Consider the following 6,406-nt stretch of genomic DNA (forward strand, 5'->3'; position numbering starts at 1 on the left):
AATTAATATGATTTCAATACTAATGGAATCTCTCGTGGTGTAGTATCTAAGGCACTTGACTGCTAACCAGAAGGCTGGTGGTTCAAACCCACCAGCAACTCCACAGAAAGAAGATTGGACAATCTACTTCCATAGAGATACCACTTCAGAAAACCAAGGAGGGGTCACTATGAGTCTAATCGGCTCAACAATAGTATATTAATACCATGAAAAGAAAGTATGACAAGGGTAAAGGGCAACTGCACTTGATTTAGAAATTGATAAAATTCAGTACCTACTCATGATAAACACCACTCATTTGTCTGTCACACTGTAGTGATTTGCATGTCACTGTGATGCTGGAAACCATGTCACTGGGGCACTTCAAATATCACCAGGGTCATCCATGGTGGACAGATTTCAGTGGAACTTCCAGACTAGGGAAGACCAAGAAAAAGGATATAGCAGTCTACATCTGAAAACATTAGCCAGTGAAAACTTTATGAATAGCAGCAGAATATTGTCTAGTATAGCGCCGGAAGATGAGCCCTCATTTTGCAAGACAAAATACAACTGGGGAAGATCTGCCTCCCAAAGTAGAGTTAACCTTAGTGAAGATAGAGTAAAGCTTTTGGGATCTTCATTTGCTGTTGCACAGTTAAAAATTAAAATAAACAACTGCAAATATCTATTAATAATCTGAATGTGGAGTGTACAAATTATGAATCTAGGAAAATAAGAATTTGTTAATAAAAATGAAATGGAATGCATAAAGATCAATATCTTAGGCATCAGTGAGCTGAAATGGACTGGTATTGGTTTTTTTGAATCAGAAAATCATATGGTTTAGTATGCAGGAAATGATCAATTGAAGAGGAATGGTGTCACATATATCATCAAAAAGTGCCTTTCGAGATCTATCCTGAAACAGCCAACAAACACATAAAGAAATGTTTACAATCATTAACCATATGAGAGATGCAAATCCAAACAAATGAGATATCTTCTCACCCCAGCACTAACAGCAAGGTTCAACAGGACAGAAAATATAAATGCTGGTGGTGATGTGCAGAGATTGGGACACTCATATATTGCTGGTGGGACTGTAAAATTATATGTTGGAATACTGAAAGCAGTATTCCTTAAAAAGTTGCAAATAGAAATACAACTAGGATCCAGCAGTGCCATTGCTAGGTATATATCCTAAAGAAGCAAAAGCCAGGATACAAATAGATATACGCACACCCACGTTCATCACAGCACTATTCACAATAGCAAAGAAATGGAAACAAATGAAACACTTATGCCCATATAACAACCTAAGTGTCCATCAATGGAGAAATAGATAACCAAACTGTGGTGCAGAGAGAGAATGGACTATCATGCATCAGTAAAGAATAACGCAGAATCCACAAAACATCTAAACGTGTGAACTTTGAGGACATAATACTGAGTGAAACAAGTTAATTGGAGAAAGACAAATATCGCACTAGTCTACTATTATTAAAAGTCAAGGAAAGGTTTATATATGGAAACAAAATTTCTATGTGGGAAGGGAAGTGATGGAAAATTGCTAGACAAGTATTTATTTACATGAAGGGAAAGGCAATATGCCAAAAGCAAGTGACCAACACAGTAACGCTAAGGAAAAGGAAGACACAGAGAGGTGCACAAGAGGTACAGACTACAAAATAAACACTTTTCCATACACAATACTATATTATCAGTAATAAACATTAAACTATGGGTGGATACATAGGGAGATAGTTGAATGAAAAGGTATTTCTAGGCAAAAAGGAATATGCCTATGGCCACATATAAGTTTCAGGAGGTGACATATGATCAAGAACCAATGGCATTAAAGGAAGACGTTGAAGCTGCACTGAAGGAATTGGCGAAAAACAAGGTTCCAGGAATTGACGGAATACCCATTGAGATGTTTCAACAAGTGGATGCCACACTAAAGGCACTTACTTGTCTATGCAAAGTTATTTGGAAGACAGCTACTTGACCAACTGACTAGAAGAGATGTATATTTGTATATCCTACTATCTGTAGCAAAAGGTCATAAGCACTTTGAGGACTTGTAAACTATTCATGAGATAGATTGTTGGTTTTTGTTTTGTTTTCTTTTGTTTGTTTTTTTTTCCATTTGATCTATCAGAGAAGAAGTCGAGGCTAAGTAACAAGGAAGAGGAAGATGAAGAGACAAGGAACACAGAAGCAGAGCTGCCTCAGTCTCATAGTATAGGACCACAGATTGTGGGGTCTTATAGCATGGGGTTTCAAAGAGTCAGACCTTCACCAAATGGGTTCTGTAGTGTGGGGCTGCTGTTCACAAGTGTCAGGAGGTTGGGGCTGGATCCACTGCCCAAAGTTGATGAGTGGAACTGCCATGCCAAAGGGCAAAAGATTGAGGCCTGCTGGGGCTAAGGGAGGGGTTGCCAGGGGTTGCTAGGAGAACAGGGCCACCTAAAGCCAAGAGGACAGAGTTGCCATCCCATTATCCTCTAAGGTAGAGCTATAGCCCAGCATGAAGAAGCTTCCACCCACAATCCATAGAGCATGTTAACACTCAGAGCTGCTACCTAGATGGTCTTAAAGAAGAGAGGATTATTTTTAAGCTTCAAGAGCTAATGAAAATTGTCCTGATGCGTTTTAGACTTGCTTGATATCCCTTATGCCTTCTTTCCCTCCAATTTCTCCCATTTGTGATGGAAATGTCTACCTTGTACCTGTTCCACCACTGTACTTTGGAAATAGGTAACTTGTAGTCTGTATTTCACAGGTTCACAGATGAAGAGGAATTTTGACCCAGGATGAAATACATCTAAAGTCTCACCCATATTTGGTTTGGATGCCACAACAACAAGCTAGTCCTCCAATTCAGGTAGGCCTCAAGGTATATTCCCCCCATGGGGAGGATGAGTCCAGTCCTGGGGCCAAAGAAGCCGCAGCCTGAAGGGTCTGTGTGAAGTGACAGGGCTGCTGGGCTCCATCTTAGATGCCTTGTCAAGGGAAGTCAGTTATGTCTGAGACGAGGACGTGGAGGGCAGGAAGCTGCACCATAGGGCTTACAGGTAGCCATAAAGCTAGTCTTACAGGCAGAACAGTGGATTTTCTTGGGCAGAACCCTTGGTGGGTAGGTGTGACTGTGGTGTCTCCAGCTGTTCCACAGGACAACATAGTGGGTCTGTCAGGTGCCCCTCCCAGAACAGATAGGGCCATGTGAGGATTCAGATGGAACTCCTCAGCCAAGAAGGTGGTCCAGAACTTTAAAAATTTTAAACATCTGTGTCCCCACACATTGAAGAGAATTGGAGATTTTAAAGAGACGGTATCACAGCAATCACTCCTTGTTTGTGGGACTGAGAGCACATCAGCCAGACAGCTTGTTGCATGCACACTGTGGAACAGAATCCACTTGACAATCCCATCAATTCTCTTTTCCAATCCTGCACCACAAAAATGCTTCAAATCTAATTTCAGGGAATCGTGAACAAGAGAAAACTACATATACAAAGTGTTTTGATACACATTCTAAGAAGTTCTGGTGGTGGAGTGATTAAGGCATTTAGCTGCTAACCAAAAAGTGCTTGATGAGAACCTACCAGTGGCTCTGCAGAAGAAAGATGAGACAGTCTGCTTCTGTAAAGATTTATAGCCTTGAAAACACAAAGTAGTTGCTATGAGTGGGAATCTGCTTCTTGACAGTGTTTTTTTTTTTTTTAATATGTATTTTAAAAATAACTAATAATAATAAACACTATTGTATAAATATAAATGTGAACTTAAAAATCCATAAGAGACTATTTGGAAAGTTTGTTTTCACATAGAATTGGAAGGACATGAAGGGTGGACATTTTTAAGTTACAGCAGTCATAAAAGTTGCTGAAAATTTTCATGAAAAATTTTATTGTGAGAGGAAAAAACACTTTTCATGGTATTGATTTTAAAAATAATAATAATAAGTTAATCTTGATCCAAGTGACAGCTCCACTGAGGACTTTTGGGTACTCTCTTAGTCTCCTAGGGCTGTCATAATAAAATATTGCAAGTGGGTGGTTTTAAAGAACAGAAATTTACTTTCTCACAATTCTGGAAGCACGAAGTTAAAATCAAGGTCTCGACCATGTGCAGTCCTTCTGGAATCTTTGAGGGAGGAATCGTTCCACCTCTCTATCCTAGTTTCTGGTGGCTGAGCATTCCACAGCCCTAGACATTCCTCAGGGCTAAAAGCAAAAAAAAAAAAAAAAAAACAAGATTTCCATATTTCAAAATCATTTAACTGTGCAGTTAATTCCATTCTTTTCTAAAAAAAAAAAAAAAAAAAAATCCATTACTGTCGAGTTGATTCTGATTCTTATTGACCTTAGTTTAGAACTACCCCACAAAGTTTCCAAGGGTATAAATCTTTATGGAAGGAGACTGCCATATCTTTCTGCCACAGAACTGCTGGTGGGTTCAAACCACTGACCTTTGGGTCAACAGTCCTTAGAACTATCCACCCCCAAATGTGCATGTCACCTGTATGAGCATCCTTGCTGCTTTTCTCTAATCCAAATGAAATTGCTGTTATCTTGGTTGTGGATCCAAATGCTAGGCTTGGTAGGCTAAATCCAATGATTCCTGTCTTGCGCTGTGTACCCAGTCATTCTAATGCCCTTGCTTTTCCTCCTTCTGCAGGTCACTGACAGGAGTCCACAGAGTCCTCTCATGCCCCACTCTCTGCATCCATCCCCTCTGTGGTGCCTTACCACACAAGTTGGAGCATTTCACCAGAGGCAAGGTCCATGAGCCTAGAGAAGGCCTTAAGAGATGGGAAGTTGCTAGAGGTGATCTCTGTGGTCAGGGACACTATGAAGACATCATCCAGCACCCCAATGAACATTGCTGTGACAGGGAACTCTGGCAATGGCATGTCCACCTTTATCAACTCTCTGCAGGGCATTGGGCATGAGGAAGAGGTCTCAGTTCCCACTGGGGTGGTGAGAACCACCCAAACATGTGGTTTCTACTCGTTCTCCCATTTTGCAAATATGGTACACTGAGACCTACCTGGCATGGGGATTTTTCCCAGAGCCTCGAGGGCCCATAACAACAATAACAACAACAACAGAGGACTATATAGGGGAGCTCTGGTTGGCACAGTGCCTAAGGCATTTGACTGCTAACCAGAAAGAAGGCTACTGGCTCAAACCCACCAGCCACTCCTAGAAAGGAAGGTTGGACAATCTACTTCCATAGAGATCCCACCTGGAAACCCAAGGAGGGGTCTCTATGAGTTAGATCCGAATCGATGGCAGTGAGTTTGGTTTGGTTTAGAGGACTATGTGCTGGAAATGGAGTTCAGTCAGTGTGACCTCTTCATCATTATTGCATCCAAACAGTTCAGCATGAATCATATGATGCTTGCCAAGAACATGAAGAGCATGGAAAGAAGTTCTTCATTTTCTGGACCAAACTGGACAGGAACCTTAGCACATGTGCCTCCAGGGAGGGACATCTCTTGAAGAATATCCAAGAAAATATCCTGGACAATCTCCAGAAGAAGCAGATATGTACACCCCCATATTCACGATCTCCAGCCTTGACCCTTTATTGCATGACTTCCAAAAGCTCAGGGACACATTGCAAATGGTCATCACCCATATAAGATACCATGGTCCCCTTCAGATGCTGTCCCACACCTATGAGAAGATCATTAATGACAAAGTGATCTCCTTGAAGAAGAAATAGCCACACACTCTTTCCAGGACACCCTTGGCATCTGGGATCTGGTGATTTGATGGAGTCTTTGAACATCTACCAATTGCTCTTGGGTATGGATGATGAATCTGTTCACCAGTAGCACAGAGAATGAAAACAGCAGTTGTGGAGTATATGGCCTTCAAATCCCAGAATGTGCAGACTCAGCAGAACTGATTGCAAACTAAGGTTGATTTATAGGGTCTTTAAGTCATTCTTCATCCTTCTTAGCTACATCCCAATCTTAGATAACCCTTTCATCCACTACTTCAGGTGGATGAAACACAAATGCATCCTTGAGTTAGTTTCCAAGGACACCAAGACCATCCTGAGGAAAGTCCTGAGAGACTCCATCATCCCAGGCTAGAAGCTGACTTGGATCAATTCCAACAAATTTACCATGGAGGGATTTCAGAATACTTGGGTTTTCTCTTCTTAGTAGAGTGCATCTTTCTTCACTCAAAATCAGAGAAATTTAACTTAAGACTTTCTTGTATTTCTATGGTTATAAATTTCTTGATAGGAATTATGAAATTGCTAATCTTTCCAGCACTGACTCTAATGTTCATCTGAGTAAAAAGAATTTGTGGTTGAAATCATTAAATAACTTTCTGGGATCAGAATATAGAAATTTTGCTTTTAGATGCAATGTGTCATGTATTTCTGGATCAGTCTTTTT

At 40.7% G+C, this 6,406-nt stretch overlaps 1 pseudogene; it reads left to right on the top strand.

Annotated features, from left to right (window-relative positions):
* The first annotated feature begins 4,575 nt into the window (after positions 1-4,575).
* On the top strand, positions 4,576-6,094 carry LOC122151423 (annotated as a pseudogene).
* The last annotated feature ends 312 nt before the right edge of the window (positions 6,095-6,406 follow it).

The sequence above is a fragment of the Orycteropus afer genome, unplaced genomic scaffold (genome assembly GCF_000298275.1).
Source record: "Orycteropus afer afer isolate SDZICR_OR568_19922 unplaced genomic scaffold, OryAfe1.0 scaffold00455, whole genome shotgun sequence".
NCBI lineage: Eukaryota > Metazoa > Chordata > Mammalia > Tubulidentata > Orycteropodidae > Orycteropus > Orycteropus afer.